Source organism: Nomascus leucogenys, chromosome 11, assembly GCF_006542625.1.
Source record: "Nomascus leucogenys isolate Asia chromosome 11, Asia_NLE_v1, whole genome shotgun sequence".
In the NCBI taxonomy this organism is placed as follows: Eukaryota; Metazoa; Chordata; class Mammalia; order Primates; family Hylobatidae; genus Nomascus; species Nomascus leucogenys.
Genome location: NC_044391.1, coordinates 9,535,821 through 9,555,657, shown reverse-complemented (window position 1 = coordinate 9,555,657; position 19,837 = coordinate 9,535,821). Strand labels below are relative to the sequence as shown.

Genomic DNA, 19,837 nt, shown 5'->3' with positions numbered 1-19,837 from the left:
TTTCAGATTGTAGATGAAATGAAGCAAAAAGTTTCAGATACTCTTACAAAAAGAATTGATCACAGTCCTAAAGTAAGATTTTTGAAGGAAATATATGACAATATATTTCCCAAATCATTGAAAGAACACATAATTTGAAAGAAACTTTATATTAGAATAAAATCAAAGGCAAACTGCTTAAATTGCTCATCTCTAATATGTGTCTTCTGATTGATGGACAACTTTACATGCATCCAACCTTGGGTGGCCAACTCTTCCACAATTTGCATGATGAATCAAAGTTTTGGATTATGAGATCTTGAAAAAACTTTAACTAAGGTGACACAACATGTGATATTGTTTTTCTACTAGCTAAGCATTACATTCACTTTCATAAGTCCATGCATTCTATAGGATATAAGGCCAGTCACATCAATGACCATTTTTATGACATCTATATCACACTATGCTTAAAGAAGCAGAAAATTTGGATGTCAAATCTTAAGAATAAAAATCTTTGAGCAATCTGTGTTTAGCATATTGAATGTAGCTTTGCTCTATTAGAAACTCTGTTTAGCTTAAACCAGTGCTCTCAATTCTATCAGGCTCAGCAAACCCTTTTTATAACAAAAAATTTGTAAAGTCCCCTTGCTAGGCAGAAATGACATTTATCAATATTAACACTCATCAGCACACATGAAACAGGTGTCAGTGCCCCACCCATATCTGCCCAGTTGTCATCATTCTAGCACATGCCCATCCACAGCATCTTCTAGCAAATACCCTTGCTGTCACTCTCTGCCTGAGGTTTTTCCCTCTACCTGTCCAAGGGGGCAGATAAGAAATGCTGGGAAGTTAATGACCCAGGAGCAGTCCTCAGCCAGCTGATGAAGGGGGAAAGATAAAAAAAAAAAAAAAAATAGGCCAGCTTTTCTCCTCCCTCAGATGGGACCACTTCTAGGCATGTTCTACATGGTTGCTGAGAGCTCCCCAGCAAGCCAGAGCCCCACTTGTCCACAGTGCCAACTTATAACACTCCCACTCCTCCTGGCTGCTTTTTCTTCCCTTCCTCACATCCCTACTCCTCTGCACTGTTCCCTGTCATCGCCTCCTATAGAAAGCACGTGCACACAACACCTTGGCTCAGGGTCTGTTCCCAAGGGAAGCCAAATGAAAACAACACATCAATTTGAAAAAAAAAAAAAATCAATAGAGTGCCATAAGTCTGACATGAAAATGATTTAAAATGAAAGTATTTATAGTAAAATTCTATTTTCAACATGTAAAGACAAGGGCATGACTACACTAGAACACGCAATGAAGAAGGAAGATGTTTGCTTCACTAAGTAGAATCACTACAAAAAAAATATCTCTAAATGTGGACTCAACCAGGTGTGAAAAACTCTCCTGCTGCTGGGGCATGGCCATCTGTAGCATAGTTTTCTCAGGCACTCTTGGTAAAGTTCTAAGCAAACTAAGTACAAGCTTCCCTTAATTTTCACGATAGCCCAGGATACAGTGAAAAAGAGAGAGAGGCTTTGTTTTGATGTATCTTGGTGTTTATAAACAGGTTTTCACTTATATGACTGTCTGGCAAAATGTTAAAACAGTGTGTGGGAGGAGGGACAGTTTTACCATGTGGGCTTGGCCGGACCACATGTCACAACATCCCTGTCCCTGCCCAGAAAATGCTGGCGGCACTCCCTAGTTGTTGTCACTGCCCAAAACCACCCTCACAAAACGGTCCCTAGAGGGCAGTACTACACCCACTGAGAACCACTGGTTTAGACAAAAAAAGGCACATCATAATGGAGGAAAGGAAAAAGGAACTGCACAGTGGCTTAGGCCACTAGATTTAGACTACCTCAGTTTAAATCCCACCTCAACTTTTTGTTTAAGGTAAGACCTTAATTCACTTGAGCTAAGACCAGTAGTGTTACAGGTCCGACCTACAGACGGTAGGTTAGTGTAACAGCCCATAGAATGCATGGAGTTACCGTCGTCAACATAATGCTTAGCTAGTGGAGAAACAGAATTGCAATACGCATCACCTTGGTTTTGGCTCATATCCTTCGATGAGGAATTGAGCCACAGGGAAGGCAGTTTCCTTCTGGTGCATATTCCTCATCTCTAAGATGGAAGAAACCACATTTTCTAACTCAGGATTGTTTTGAGAATTAATGACTAAAACAGTGCCTGGCACCAAGTGGGAGTTCAGAAACATTTGCTATTCTTATTACTGTATTTCGTGGCTCGATGATTGATCTCATTCACCCCTCTAACTCAAATCATCTCTCTGGTGTGGCCACCAGAAGACACAAATTGTGCAGGGATCTGTAAATGTGGGTTTGGTTGTATAACCATCTGTTTCCAAGGCACAGCCTGTGAATTTACTATCATTCCATGCCCGCCCTCCTCCTCTTCTCTGCTGCCTGTCCTGTCACTCGTCACTCCCAATAACAATAACCTGTGTACCTCTGTGCCCTCTGAGGAGATCTTATGAAAGGTGAATGTAGGGGAAAAGAAGAAAGGAAAAGTCTTGAGTTAGCTTTTTCCCACACTGGCTAAATCAAAGTAACAGTGGCAGCAGTTAGAGAATTTGAAAAAGAAATGAGATGATGTATAGGAATGCACTGCTGTAAACTGTAGAGTGATGCACATATGCAAAAGTGCCTTTGTTCTTGTTACTTATTAGTAGTACTGTTAGTCACACAGCTGTAAGAAACCCAACCAGGGAAGATATAGAGACTTGGTATTACCCTTTATAAATGAGAAAATGAGACAGGTGAGAACCAAGACTAGATATTGCCTAAAAGGAAACTGGAAAAGATCAAATTGACAGCCCTGTAGAAGAGGGTTCTTGGAGATGAAGAGCTGTCTGGGAAATGGTGACATCAAGTTAGGCAGAGAAGCAGAGGTACCAAATGCAAGGGTCAGCTTTTTAAGGCTGCAGACGTGTTCTTGAATAGAGAACTGCATTGATTGATGTGGCCTGTAATGGAAACTCAAATAATGAAATAAAACCAACATTTAAGAATTTCAGGCTGAGAACTCATTGCCATGGCAACCCTCTCAGAAGGGAACTTGTATAAGAAAATAAGATTCACTTGACTACGCCTTAAAATGAAAACCTACACTACAGTGAAACAACTAAATGCAGAATTCCAAAACTGCTTCATTGCCACAATGCCTAGAGGTAGTACTGAAGTTGTAGGCCCATCATCTTTCCCACAGGAAGCTACTACTTCTCAAGACCTATGACTCATCAAAGGAACATCAGTTAGCTCTGAGGGATCCCTATTGAAATTGGGTGGTTCCTACCAACAAAAATTTACAATGTTTTTTCATTCAAAAAAATCATCCAGCATGATGCTTGTGGAAATCACAGGTAGCATACACCATTTAAAAAAACATACAAGTTTTAGTCTGCCCATAATCACATAAAATCACCAAATTCCTATGTCGATTATTATTTATTTTCATGGGAAAATAATTTTTAACCTAAGTAAGATCTGGCTTATATGCAGATTATGAATTTTTCAAAATAAAACATCTACTCTATTACATGTTGTCATTCAAAGAATGTCAGACAGGGTGCATTGTATTTCATCAGTGAAAATAGTTTTCTCAAATACCTAATATGATTGACAGATATAAGTCTATGCCTTTTAACTGGTGCTAGAAGAAGAAATTGCTGTGATCCTTTTTGTATGGCATGGATTAGTTTTTTAAAAATGAACATGATGTTAAAAGAAGGGAAACAGAAGTCAGGATAAACACATAAAAATCATTACAAAATATTTCTGTGCTCACAAACAAAAGGAATAAAGACAGCACGATATATAAGAAAATATCTATGTCATCCACTCCATCAGTGCATGGTGATAATGGATACGAAATTAGGCATTTTCATTTTCCAGCTCTTGCTCAATAGAAATTTTTCTTTCTTGTCTTCACCCCTACACTCACCCCTGAGATTTCACCAAGATTTTCACCAATACACACAATTTCTGTTAGTATGTTTTAGATATATATACCCAAGGATATCATGTATATGTATAGTTTTCATTGTTTCAGGATACACTGTTGTTCTAGAAATCAACATAATTCAGATGCTTGATTTCATCAGTCTGACTATGCATTCCTCAGGTCATATGAATTAGACTTCTGGAATTCAACCTGGGTCTTTTTCCTTTTTTGACAGCTATAATATCTTTGTCTTTCCCAAGGTTTTACAGAGAAAATCTGTAGGCTCCCTGATCTTCTTTTAAAGTTTTCTTTTGGGCCGGGCGCGGTGGCTCACGCTTGTAATCCCAGCACTTTGGGAGGCCGAGGCGGGTGGATCACGAGGTCAGGAGATCGACACTACAGTGAAACCCCGTCTCTACTAAAAATACAAAAAATTAGCCGGGCGTGGTGGTGGGCGCCTGTAGTCCCAGCTACTCGGAGAGGCTGAGGCAGGAGAATGGCGTGAACCTGGATGGCGGAGCTTGCAGTGAGCCGAGACTGCGCCACTGCACTTCAGCCTGGGTGACAGAGCGAGACTCCGTCTCAAAAAAAAAAAAAAAAAAAAAAAAACTTTTCTTTTATTCCCACTCCAATTTCCAGTTTATACTGCTAATTATCCTCTTCATGGTGCCTTAAATTTTGCCTATCTTGCAATCAACAATCTCAAGGCTGTCAAGAATATATATATATATATATATATATAAATAAATATATATATATATATATATATAAATAAATATATATAAAAATAAATTTTTGGGATCCAAGGGTAAATCATGGTTAAATAAAAATAACTGACTTTAACATTTGGAATAAGGAATAATATTTGAAAGAAATAAACTTGCACAGACTAGGTCTAGGAGGCATGAAAGATTGGTCATATTTTTTCTTTCATTCTTTTTTTTTTTAGTGAAAGTACAAACATTTTTCTCAAAAATAAGCCCAACATTTACTATTTATGACCCTGTCAGACATTAACCAGTTTTTTATTATTATTATTATTATTATCATCCTTGTAAGTTTTAGGGTACATGTGCACAATGTGCAAGTTTGTTACATATGTATACATGTGCCATGTTGGTGTGCTGCATCCATTAACTCATCATTTAGCATTAGGTATATCTCCTAATGCTATCCCTCCCCCCTCCCCCCACCCCACAACTGTCCCCAGTGTGTGATGTTCCCCTTCCTGTGTCCATGTGTTCTCATCGTTCAATTCCCATCTACAAGTGAGAACATGTGGTGTTTGTTTTTTATCCTTGCTGTCACTAGAAAAGACATGAACTAATCATTTTTTATGGCTGCATAGTATTCCATGGTGTACATGTGCCACATTTTCTTAATCCAGTCTACCACTGTTGGACATTTGGGTTGGTTCCAAGTCTTTGCTATTGTGAATAGTGCCGCAGTAAACATACGTGTGCATGTGTCTTTATAGCAGCATGATTTATAATCCTTTGGGTATATACCAAGTAATCGGATGGCTGGGTCAAATGGTATTTCTAGTTCTAGATCCCTGAAGAATCGCCACACTGACTTCCACAATGGTTGAACTAGTTTACAGTCCCACCAACAGTGTAAAAGCGTTCCTATTTCTCCACATCCTCTCCAGCACCTGTTGTTTCCTGATTTTTTTAATGATCACCATTTTAACTGGTGTGAGATGGTATCTCACTGTGGTTTTGATTTGCATTTCTCTGATGGCCAGTGATGATGAGCATTTTTTCATGTGTTTTTTGGCTGCATAAATGTCTTCTTTTGAGAAGTGTCTGTTCATGTCCTTTGCCCACTTTTTGATGGGGTTGTTTTTTTCTTGTAAATTTGTTTGAGTTCATTGTAGATTCTGGATATTAGCCCTTTGTAAGATGAGTAGGTTGCAAAAATTTTCTCCCATTCTGTAGGTTGCCTGTCCACTCTGATGGTGGTTTCTTCTGCTGTGCAGAAGCTCTTTAGTTTAATTAGATCCCATTTGTCAATTTTGGCTTTTGTTGCCATTGCTTTTGGTGTTTTAGACATGAAGTCCTTGCAATCCTAGTCTCAGATAAAACGGACTTTAAACCAACAAACATCAAAAGAGACAAAGAAGGCCATTACATAATGGTAAAGGAATCAATTCAACAAGAAGAACTAACTATCCTAAATATACATGCACCCAATACAGGAGCACCCAGATTCAAAAAGCAAGTCCTTAGTGACCTACAAAGAGAATTAGACTCCCACACAATAATAATGGGAGACTTTAACACCCCACTGTCAACATTAGACAGATCAACGAGACAGAAAGTTAACAAGGATATCCAGGAATTGAACTCAGTTCTGCACGAAGCGGACCTAATAGACATCTACAGAACTCTCCACCCCAAATCAACAAAATATACATTCTTTTCAGCACCACACCACACCTATTCCAAAACTGACCACATAGTTGGAAGTAAAGCACTCCTCAGCAAATGGAAAAGAACAGAAATTATAACAAACTGTCTCTCAGATCACAGTGCAATCAAACTAGAACTCAGGATTAAGAAACTCACTCAAAACTGCTCAACTACATGGAAACTGAACAACCTGCTCCTGAATGACTACTGGGTACGTAATGAAATGAAGGCAGAAATAAAGATGTTCTTTGAAACCAACGAGAACAAAGACACAACATACCAGAATCTCTGGGACACATTCAAAGCAGTGTGTAGAGGGAAATTTATAGCACTAAATGCCCACAAGAGAAGGCAGGAAAGATCCAAAATTGACACCCTAACATCACAATTAAAAGAACTAGAGAAGCAAGAGCAAACACATTCAAAAGCTAGCAGAAGGCAAGAAATAACTAAGATCAGAGCAGAACGGAAGGAAATAGAGACACAAAAAACCCTTCAAAAATCAATGAATCCAGGATCTGGTTTTTTGAAAAGATCAACAAAATTGATAGACTGCTAGCAAGACTAATAAAGAAGAAAAGAGAGAAGAATCAAATAGACGCAATAAAAAAATGATAAAGGGGATATCACCACCATCCCACAGAAATACAAACTACCACAGAGAATACTAAAACACTTCACGCAAATAAACTAGAAAATCTAGAAGAAATGGATAAATTCCTCGACACATACACCCTCCCAAGACTAAACCAGGAAGAAGTTGAATCTCTGAATAGACCAATCACAGGCTCTGAAATTGAGGCAATAATCAATAGCTTACCGATGAAAAGAGTCCAGAACCAGATGGATTCACAGCCGAATTCTACCAGGGTACAAAGAAGAACTGGTACCATTCCTTCTGAAACTATTCCAATCATAGAAAAAGAGGAATCCTCCCTAATCATTTTATGAGGCCAGATCATCCTGATACAAAGCCTGGCAGAGACAAACCAAAAAGAGAATTTCAGACCAATATCCTTGATGAACATTGATGCAAAAATCCTCAATAAAATACTGGCAAACTGAATCCAGCAGCACATCAAAAAGCTTATCCACCATGATCAAGTGGGCTTCATCCCTGGGATGCAAGGCTGGTTCAACATACGAAAATCAATAAATGTAATCCAGCATATAAACGGAACCAAAGACAAAAACCACATGATTATCTCAATAGATGCAGAAAAGGCCTTTGACAAAATTCAACAACGCTTCATGCTAAAAACTCTCAATAAATTAGGTATTGATGGGACGTATCTCAAAATAATAAGAGCTATCTATGACAAACCCACAGCCAATATCATACCAAATGGACAAAAACTGGAAGCATTCCCTTTGAAAACTGGCACAAGACAGGGATGCCCTCTCTCACCACTCCTATTCAACATAGTGTTGGAAGGTCTGGCCAGGGCAATCAGGCAGGAGAAGGAAATAAAGAGCATTCAACTAGGAAAAGAGGAAGTCAAATTGTCCCTGTTTGCAGATGACATGATTGTATATCTAGAAAACCCCATCATCTCTGCCCCAAATCTCCTTAAGCTGATAAGCAACTGCAGCAAAGTCTCAGGATACAAAATCAATGTGCAAAAATCACAAGCATTCTTATACACCAATAACAGACAAGCAGAGAGCCAAATCATGAGTGAACTCCCATTCACAATTGCTTCAAAGAGAATAAAATACCTAGGAATCCAACTTACAAGGGATGTGAAGGACCTCTTCAAGGAGAACTACAAACCACTGCTCAATGAAATAAAAGAGGATACAAACAAATGGAAGAACATTCCATGCTCATGGGTAGGAAGAATTAATATTGTGAAAATGGCCATACTGCCCAAGGTAATTTATAGATTCAATGCCATCCCCATCAAGCTACCAATGACTTTCTTCACAGAATTGGAAAAAACTTTAAAGTTCATATGGAACCAAAAAAGAGCCTGTGTTGCCAAGTCAATCCTAAGCCAAAAGAACAAAGCTGGAGGCATCACGCTACCTGACTTCAAACTATACTACAAGGCTACAGTAACCAAAACAGCATGGTACTGGTACCACAACAGAGATATAGACCAATGGAACAGAACATAGCCCTCAGAAATAATGCCACATATCTACAACCATCTGATCTTTGACAAACCTGACAAAAACAAGCAATGGGGAAATGATTCCCTGTTTAATAAATGGTGCTGGCAAAACTGGCTAGCCATATGTAGAAAGTTGAAACTGGATCCCTTCCTTACACCTTATACAAAAATTAATTCAAGATAGATTAAAGACTTACAGGTTAGACCTAAAGCCATAAAAACCCTAGAAGAAAACCTAGGCAATACCATTCAGGACATATTTTTTCGACTGAAATGATTTATGTTAAGATTAGAAGGAGAATCAGGATTAAAATCTTACATTTAAATATTTCCTGATATTAAGCACTAAATTATCATTCATAAAAGAGAAATGCCATTGTAAAATGAGCCATTAGATTTGTTAATTTATTTTTTTCCTTTACCACGTAAAGCAAATGTGGATAGGTATGAAAAAACAGCTGTTACAAAGAATGTATGGAGAAGAGAAATGTAATGAATTTTTTTCCCTAAGTTAATAAAATATATAGTACTTTTTCATAGTAAAAATTTTTATCCACAACATATCTTACACCCAAATCATAATCTTGTTTCTAAATAATTATGTATGATTATAACATTTCCCTCTCTACTATTCAAGAATGATCTCCTCTTAGCAAAACTGAGAGGCAGGTGAAATTTATTTATATCCTACTCTTTTTTCTGCTTTTCTCCATCTGCTTTCAGACCTTTCCCCAATTCTCCTCCCCCAGGCTAAGGTGCTCAGTACTTTTATCATACTCTAATTTATCCTGTCAACATGAAAAGTAATTTGATAAATTTCTTCATATTAAGGTATTAGAAAATTAATTATCTACTGATCTCATGCATATCTGCATTTTAAAGGAAATTTGCAGAGAAAGAACAATGCCTTAACATCCTAAACTACTCATTAATTATGGAATTTCATGCATCTCTGGGAAGACATTTAAAAGTGATGAGAGAACTACAGAGTATTCTCAAATCATACATTGGACATGATGATCTTGTCCATTTATTTTTCTAGGTGGTCATAAGATGGAGGCACATTTTGTTAGAAAACAACCATTAGATCCTCTCTTTGTCATTGAAGATACCTGATAATGTCAGGGTACACAGTAGGTCTTATTCATATTTATTAAATAAATTATCATACTACTTGTCTTATATCCATTAAAAATATTTGAAGAATCTATTCTTTTGGTAAAACAAGAATAAGAATATATATGTTGGACCCTGTGCTGTGATCCTAAAGCCTTTGTTTTAACCTTAGCAGAAAAGTGGTGCCTATCAAATATTTAATTTATTCCTGGACATTTCCCTGTTGCTTAAAAACATCAAGAAATTACATGGTAAATGTCTAGAGTTCTGGTGTTCAGAATAGATATCAAAGAAATAAGTGATATTTCCTTAAAGTGCCAAATCATAAGGTGTGAAAACATCTTATATTTGAAGTAACATTGTCAAATACTTTTAAAAGAATTCCATTCCTCCAATTATCTTATACACATTATCCCGACTGATCCCTATAACAACAGCCTCATGAGTTGGACAGGTCTGCAATAACAGTAGTAATTTACTGATTCTTTATATGTGCAAACCGAGGCTACAAAATGTTGACGTTACTTGTCCACAGTCACACAGTAATAAGTGGCAAAGCAAACACTAAGCCGCTCTGATAAAAGGATTTATGAGAAATTATCTTTGACATGTATATAAATGAGTTCAAGTTAAGTTTATTTTTCATCCTAATAACCAGGCTTTTTATATCAACCATGTCTACCATCTATTGTGATAAGTTGACAAAATACAAGCCTATACTATAAAACATGTATCTAGTCATAATCATGTTTCTGAAAGTTTTCTATTTCCCTCTACATAATCAGAATGTGATGAGATTAGCATTATTATTTATTTAATGGTGATCAAGAACATGACATACCATATAAAGAAGCCCCATTTACTCCAAACAAAGGAAGAAAGGAAGGAAGGGAAGGAAGGAGAAAGAAAAGAAAAATATTTTTCTTTTTTATGTGTAAAAGAGACAAGACATTTGATGGCAACTATAGTCCACCACGCAAAACACGATGATCAATTTCGTTGGACATTTCATCCCACATTTTGTGTATTTTCTATCTCCATTTTTATTTACTAATATTGGGATGAATTCGGTTCAGCCTTACCTGCTAATTTCATTCAAGTAATATGTAATTGGCCCTTCAAAATAATCATCAGAGATGTTAAGGTAGATCTAATTCCTGTCAAAGAATGACTAGAGTATTACAAGAGCATTATATGAGCCCATCTGCATGCCATTTGTTAAAAAGTTAACTTAGTCCATAATTCTTCCATTGCTTATCTAATGGTAGCAAATAGAGTAACATGATTGTTTTAAGATAATTACAAGTTAGAGATTCCTTTCTCTATTAAAAGGTTGAATGTTATTTTTACACTGTTTCTAACAAACTTCTTACTTCTTACTTTTCCTTGGCTTTTAAAAACAAGTCATTAGAGATGCCAGTGATTCCACTAGCAAATTCTCTTCAGGCCTCAAAATCCATATTTCTCAAGTTGGAAACTTCCCTACATATCCATTGTCCAAGCACTTCAGCCTTTTGCTTTTTTAAATCAATAAGCCATATTGACAAAATTTTAATTATTCCCTAAATGTGCATACCTGTTTTGATTTTTCTTATTTTCCTATAGAGAACAAAATTAACCAACCGGTCTTGGGGTATACTTTGCTCCATTCTCTTTGAACTTCAGCTTTCACCTCTAAGAGAGAATAGGATCTTACGTATTGAGCCATTCGCAAACAAAATTTTAGAAAATCAAAGAGAGAAATAAAATATCCAGCTCTGTTAATAATTATCCAAAGATTAAAAAGGGCTATATAATTAGGTCATGAAAAGTTTCCTTATTTCAAGCAGAATCACCAATGTTGCATTGAAAAATGCACTTCATAATTACAATCATGCACAAAAAGTATAGCAACCATCCAGGGTTACCTAAATGTATGTGCTTCTCAAAATTTCTTCATGCAAATAATAAAATCACTACTTCTGTGAACTATCAAGCCATGCTGATCTATTGTCTGCTATGAAATCAAGCATTTAACCATTTTTTTCTGCCGGACAATTTCAGCAAGGCTATAATCTGTATGGGGGAGGGGGAACAACCAAGGGATTCCAGCCAAATTAATTGATTATTAGATATTTACAGTGTGTTTTTCTATAGTTTGATTTTCTTGGTGTAATTGAGATGTAATAAAGGTAGAACATGTTGCAAAAGAAAAGCAGGTGAGTAAATACTCCAAATCCAGCTAGAAGAGAATTCCTTTCATGTCAGCCTACTGGTAAGGAAATAGATTAGATCCACATTTTCTGAACTCCCTTTTGTCTACTGATAAAACTTAGAAGAGCTGTGGTATACCCAGCTACCACCTACAGAATATTAGTTTAATAAGAGTAAAATAATTCTAAAAGAATAACAACATTCAGGTTAAAATACATACGCAGAGTAATTTCCTGCAAATAAATCATGTCTGATGCTAGCATGAGAATGCATGCACACATTCATGCATGTAGACAGAGATTAAACATAGCTCCAGAATGCACAAGCATACGACCAATATATATTAAATGCGCACTATTATAACAAACTCAGCACTTGCTATTTCCTTCTTTAAATCTGCTGGCCACTACCATAATATTTACTTTCTCCAAAGGAAAGTAAGTGGCAAAATGCAGAGGAAAAAGTAGATAAGATAAATCCAGTTCTGAGGTTTTATAGTTTTAAATTCTGCAACATCATGAAAAATTTAGCAAATATTTATAGCACACCAAAGATTAGAGTCATGATAACCAAATCGGCTACTAAGATCCTTAAACTTAGTTCTCAAAAGTTTGGAAATGGTTTCCTACTTCTTTTTAGACGAGACAGATTACTAAAGCATAAAAGCTGAAAAAGAATGAGGAATAAAAAACATAAAATTACTTACAACTGATCGGATGTTATTTTCTTTCACCAGCTTCAGAGATGATTTATAGCAATTTGCAAGGTCTTCCTTGTGGGAACCATTAATATGGCCTCTGGCTATTGGCCCTACAGTATGGATGACATCTGTAAATACAAAAGGAAGGAAAAAGAGGATAAGCAAGGTATTTTTCACTTTTTTACATAATTAATACTTTATTTATTTTAGGTATTTGTGTTAGAGCCTGGAGACAAGCAAGGTAAGCAATACGCTGGCGATGCAAATATTTCCCTGGTAGAAGATCTTAAGTAGCACAACCTCCTAAAGTAGGCAATTTCCCAGGAAAATGATAATTGTGAAAAGGAATCCCCAACCAGTGAACTGTTTCATAGTTTTTGGTCAGATTCAAGTGACACAGATTATAGTATACGACATGCATAATCGGCTCCCTGGAAAAAGACAAATCCTTGGTGAGAAATAAATTGGGGAAATAAACTGAGGAGTAATTGCCTGCAAAAGGAACATCTGGATTGGCATGGGAAGGAAGAGCCAGTGCTAGCCTAGCTTACTTGTAAGACAATTTTCAGGCATTGTACACAATAAAGAAGAGCAAGTTTCTGAAAAAAAATACCAAGAGAATTTTTAATAATCAGTAATAACCTTAAGAAGAATAACTGCAAAACATTCCTGCCAATTTTGACGTATAACCTACCAATCCTCACCTACATAAGGTATGCTAATAGTTCATACCTATCTTAATAGGTTAATAGTTAATTATCTATTTTACTGTATTATTAAAACATTCAAACATTTTAATGCAATCTATACCGTTCAACTCCTATTTATGTTGAAAAACACAAAATTTGATATTTTGATATACACAATAAGCCATTATGCTATTCTTTTAATCTCTACACACACATAAACTTTTAACTTTAGGAACGTAGTGAAAAGGGACTGTCCTCTTTTTAAGAAAGAGTGAAGAAAAACCCCACATTTTAATCAAATTTACTTGAAAATGCCTTGTAACTCTTGCTTCCTGGTCTTATCTGTGAATTGAATTATTAGTCCCTTTCATTGGTGTACATCATAGCAACTAATCAACCTTCATCACAAAGACAAATTCAGTCTAATGTAATTGGAATATTATAATGAAATTATTTGTGTTGACTCATCAGTACCACTCAATTCCAACAACAATGACAGAAGAATAAGAGTATACAAAAATAAGAATATCGTACAGTTTAAAAAGTGCATACGGCATTTGAATAGCAGCAAATAAGTCACTAAAAGAAAAATCTCGCCAGGTGCCGTGGACCACGCCAGTAATCCCAGCACTTTGGGAGGCTGAGGTGGGCAGATCACGAGGTTAGGAGATCGAGACCATCCTGGCCAACATGATGAAATCCCGTCTCTACTAAAAATACAAAAATCAGCCGGGTGTGGTGGTGCGTGCCTATAGTCCCAGCTACTCGGGAGACTGAGACAGGAGAATCACTTGAACCAGGGAGTTGGAGCTTGCAGTGAACCGAGATTACACCACTGCACTCCAGCCTGGTGACAGAGTGAGACTCCATCTCAAAAAAAAAAAAAAAAAATAAAGAAGGAAAAAAGAAAAGAAAAATCTCTGGTGGCTGCCCGCTAAATGTTGATACTGCTATTTGATGTTTGAGAAAAGAGCTAAAGCATTGGTTTCCATGATTAATTCTGAAACAGTATTTAAACCCTTGCCAGCCGATATTAAAGAGGGGATCATCTCATGTGATCAAAGGAGGCATACAAAACTTCACTAATAAGTTCACCCAGATGTTGTTTCACAGGTAAACTTACTTTTAAAGTGAGAACCACTATAATATAGAAGTGAAGGATAAAGGGGCTTGAGGTGTACTCAGGAAAAAAAATAGCACACAGTGATATCGTTTTTTTTGTAATAAAAGTAACAAGCAAGGGTTGCATAAATTCAAGCCATACAAGTCCTGTACCATAGTAAATATTTATACGAATATTGTACTTTAGTTTCTTTAATGAATGTTAGAATCCATAAAGGAAGGAGATGGTGCTTAGCCTTACTTTATTTCCCCTCTTGTGGCTACTTGTCATTTATACCCAACTATAATATTCTAAGTTTTCTAATGGATACAAATGACAGAAAAATTGAACTGGAATAACACACAATTCTATAAAGCAGCATTTCCCCAAATGGGTTCGGTATATGGGTTTAAAGGTCAAATAAATTTGAAAAAAAAAACAAAAAAACAGGTGAAATTATATCACACCAGTTACCTTACTGCAAGACTTCAGTGGGCATTTAAAATGCCATAAGGAGTTGCGCGTCTCCAGGAGGAGAATATAAAATGCTCTGTTTCCTAAATACAGTTGACGACTGAAACCCATGCTTTAAAGAACACCTTATAGGACTAGACTTCCACAATTTCACCTTTGGGGAATGTTGTTCCAGGGCCATTTTGGCAATCTTGTTCCCGTTGTTGAAGACAAAGTCTATGCTTTTTAGCCCCTTCCCCACTGCTTCTAAACATCAAACACTTAATACATGAAAGAACAATGGGACATGACCATGGTTCTCTGATTTTGTGGATGGAGAAGATCAAGAATAAGTGCCTCTTATCTGGAGTCATAAAAGGCATTAAGCAAAGTAAAGAGAAAGCTTAGAGATATTAACGGGGGTGAGGGACGAAGGGAAAGAGGGAGGGAGAAGGGAGGGAGGGATAAGGGAGAGAAAGAGAAAGAGAAAGAGAAGGAGAGAAAAGCCCGTAAGCGTAGGAAATAGTGACATCATAAACTTTTCCTTTGCTTTCCTTTAGTCATCATCGTCTACAAAACTTAAATGAAATTTATGAAAAATTATTCCTTGCATTTCTTTAGTTCTCCATTTTATTTAAAGGTCTGAGGATAAACAGCCCACAAATGAGCCTCCTCAGCATTAAAATATCGATCTTTGTATTTATGCTCTATATTAAATTTATAGCATCCAAGATCGAATGTTATTATCGACCAACATGATGACCTCTCAGATCCACAAAGCTGGAGGTGAATCAATATCAGGCTAGACAGGAAATCTCCTTCATTATTTTAATTGTCCGTAGTACTTATGAGTAACTACTCCACACTGAGTTTCTTGTTTTCTGTTAGAAAATTCAGTCAGGAGGCCTGTCTTTGAATTCCAGCTCCAGGCGCTTAATCATCAAGTGCCTTAGATAAACCCATCATTTCAGTGGTCCTTGCCTTTTTCCTTACCTGTAAAATAAATCTCCTGCTTAGATTATCTCTGTGGTCTCTTCTGTGTTGTGTAGCATTATTAAAGTCTAACCTTATAATGGAGACGGACGGAAAATAGAATGGTATCTGGGCAGTTAAATGTGATCTTAAACATGGTTAAGCAGCTCACAGGCTTTTGACTATAAGAATTCTTTTTAATATCAAAATATCATGACTAATTTTTAACAATAATAGTTTCAAAATCCATTGAGAACATGTTAGAGACAAACAGCTATTATAATTTTAATGCTGATTTATATTGATTTATGTTTTATTAAACACAGTAGCATCTTCATAGTGGACATATGTATGTAATATACATGGATGCAAAGTCTATAGACAATGCCTTATCTTGCACATGGGTTTTGAATCCTTTGGTATAAATAAGATAATGTAGATAGAGGTATTAAATTCAAAGTCTGATACATGGAAGGCTCAAGAAATGGTAAATGTCATCATCAACAGCTGCAGTATGCAAGGAATCCTCAGCACACAGGCAGGAATGACAGAAAGTTATAATCTCTTTACTCATGTGGAAAGAACACCAATCCTAAGATCTGACTACATGTTATAAGTCCCAGATCTGTCACTAATCAGCTATGTGACCTTGTGCAAGTCACTCTCCTCTTTGGCCTTCATTACTCAAAGTCAAAAGAAGGAATAAATCAGAATAATATTTTTTTTTTTGCAGCTCTCAAGTGCATTTCCTTCTGTACATGTCTATCAGGAACTGAGCTAAAGATTCTAACAAGTCTAATTCATTTTTGTCCAGATAAATGAGCATCAATCATGGTTCACGTTTCTCAAACACAATTATACAGTGAAGTGCAAATTGGCACTATCTCTAGAGAAAATGATTTAATCATATCTAACAAAATTACAAATGTAGACTCCTTTTGATCCAGCAGTTCTATTCCTAGGAATATATCCTAAAGATAATACGCTTTTCCATATGCAGAATAGTATTTACACAGGTCATTCCCTGAAACATTGTATATAATAAGGCAAGATGGGAAACAGCTAAATGTCCAACAACAGAGGACAGAGGAAACAATGTTAGTAAAACGATGGTTCATTTATACTATGAAATGCTATGCTTCTGTAAAATAGACAAAGAAGGCCTTCATGTATGCATACGGAAAGATACCCAAGACACATTACAACATAAAAATAAAATTCAGAAAACCACACTACCATTAGTGTTAAAAAAAAATTCCTCTACCGATGTAGGGAAGAATACGGGTTTGTTGTAGCTACACGCATAAAACATCCTGGAAGGATAAACTAGCAGCTAATAACAGTGGTTACCTACTAGAGGAGTGACAGAAACTATAAAGATGGGGGAGGGAATATGGGGAGCAAACTTTTCACTGCTTTTATTTTTTGATGTTCAAGTTAAGTGAATACATTAGCTATTCAAAAATTAAATAAAACATTTAAACAAAGAGCATATGATTTATTAATCCATATTCTGGAATCCCATTTACCCTATCCTTATAACATTTAAAGATGATTAATGTGCTTTCCGAAGATGAGCTTATATCATTACACATATAAAAATACTCTTAAAGAAAAAGATAGATATAATTTCAAGCAGTTTAACAGAATGACTCCCCTAGGTATATCTTTCTTTTATTTTCCTAGCCTCAATACTTTCTTTATATTAAAAATTATTTTCAGATAAATATAGGGTTTAAATGATGAACAAGAGGGCATTTTTTTTCCTACATGGATAGCATCTACCATTAAAGTTTTACCATAATTTTAATATGTAAACTGAGTGTGACATCCCTTAAAGTGGTAACATAGGATAGGAGCATACTTTTTTTTTTTTTTTTTTAAGACAAAGTCTCGCTCTATTGCCCAGGCTGCAGTGCAGTGGTGTAATCTTGGCTCACTGCAACCTCTGCTTCCTGGATTCAAGCAATTCTCCTGCCTCAGCCTCTCCAGTAGCTGGGATTACAGGCATGCACCACCACGCCAAGCTAATATTTGTATTTTTAGTAGAAACAGGGTTTTACCATGTTGGCCAAGCTGGTCTCGAACTGCTGACCTCAAGTGATCCACCCGCCTTAGCCTCCCAAAGTGTTGGGATTAAAGGTGTGAGCCACTGCACCCGGCCAGAGCATACTTCTTACGCTCCTCCTTTGGTTATCTCCTCCTTTGGTTATCTCAACAACCAAAGAATTTTGAATAATTGTCAAGAATTTTTAGAGATTAAAAAAAGACTATGTAAAAATTTAATCTACACCTACTTTTCAAGGAACCCAGAGAGACAGAATAATGTGTCCAAAGTCAGAGATCAATGTGGGGAGATAATGACAGCATCACAATGACAACATCACAGTGACAATATGATTAGGAGTAAGTTCCTCTCAAGGTGACTGCTTATTGAAAGAAATGAATGGCATACATTTGTATGTACACATTTTGGCATGTTTGTCATGAATCTCATTACTTTAGCCTCATGCTTGTATACATGCAAATTCTGGTTAGCTTTGTGGTTAGATTTGTTGCAATATGCAACAAATTACCACAAAACGTGGTGGTTTAACACAGCGACCACCATTCTATTATTTCTTTTGGCTTCTGTGGGTCAGACCTTCTGCAATGGCTTAGCTGGGGGTTTGGCTTAGGGTCTCTCATTTGGTTGTAGTCAACTGGTGGCTGGCACTGGAGCAGTGGAGGACCGTGGGAGGCAAAGGCTGACTGATATCTTTCTCTCTTCATGTGGTCTCAAGGACTCTCCATGTGGGCTAGTTTGGGTTTCCTCACTGCGCAGCAGCCTCAGAGCAGTTGGATGACTTAAATGATAACTCAGGGCTCTAAGAGCAAGTGTACCAGCAGGTGGACGCCATGTTGCCTTTTATAACAGGGCCTTGGGAGTCACACAGCATCACTACCACAATATTCTATTGGTTGCCACTGTTGCAAAGATCTCACATTTTTTCAAGTAGAGGGACCTAGACCTCACCTCCTGATGGGAAGAGCAGTAAAAAAATGTTGAACATATCTTAAAACAGCTGTAATGCAGGACTCCTCAGACAGCTGGCGCTTTATTCTGGTGAGCCCCAAGCACAAAGTCAGGTGGCAGATAAATAAGAAATCAGAGAAAAGGCTGAGATGATTAAAACTATTACCAGTATGGAGTTCTCAGACCTATTATCTCAATCAGTCAACTGCTAATTTAATAAAAATCTGAGGTAGCCAAAGATTGAAATATGAGATTAGTATTAATTGTAAACACAATCTAATTTGGGAATAATGAATGTAATTGTAGCCCCTAGATAGAAATGATTGGCACAGTGCTGGTTTAGTTCTTTTGTTTTATAATGTGGCAGGAACCCGTGGACAGAGGAAAGGGCAGGCACGGCTGTCACAGAATTAGCATCATAACTTCCCATGAGCGGTGAAAGTGATGTTATTTCCCCAAAGTGTCCAGCTCCACATTCAAGAAAGGAAAAGCAGCCTTTGTGCACTGAAACCCTCTCCTCCAGCACTCAGGAAAGCCACGAAAACAGCAAAGCAATTTGTACATTTAATCAACATTTCAAATGCAACCCCTTGAAGAGCTATGGAAAATGAGATGGCAGGCCCTTTTGTGCTTCATCAGACTAAAGTGTGGCAAGACAAATGGAATCTGTTTTTGCTCATCTATTTCTGAAATCAATCAGTCTGTAAATCAGCTTTTTTGTTCTGAAGAGATAACTATTGCACCACTTTGCACTCCCCCACTGCTATTTATCCTGGGAAATTAGTCTGAATTATATAGAAAAGGAAGATAGGATATAAGGTTTTCTTTGAAAGAGGTGTGGAGGAGAGCCTACTTTCATTTCCAAAAGTGTAAATTGAAAAATATGTGATTGAAATGCCAAATAAATATTGAAAGCAGTAGAATTATTTACAAAGATTCAATCAGACTTATCCTTGACAAAACAAATGCAGCAAAAACATTCTGTGAAAAAATATTAGCATAATGAATTTTAAAACAAATGAGAGAGCACAGATAGGTTGCTCTCATCATTTTCCATTTGAGAAGCAACTGTGCTACATTCAAACTGTTAATGAACAGTCAAACCAAGTGTAGAATC

At 36.7% G+C, this 19,837-nt stretch overlaps 1 long non-coding RNA gene across 1 annotated transcript in view; it reads right to left on the bottom strand.

Annotated features, from left to right (window-relative positions):
• The window catches only part of LOC115837217, an 813,290-nt gene that overhangs the window by 270,967 nt on the left and 522,486 nt on the right, over nt 1-19,837 (bottom strand). Inside the window, exon 2 of the long non-coding RNA XR_004032226.1 lies at nt 12,495-12,616. This is a non-coding gene — a long non-coding RNA (uncharacterized LOC115837217). The remainder of the gene's footprint in view (nt 1-12,494; nt 12,617-19,837) is intronic.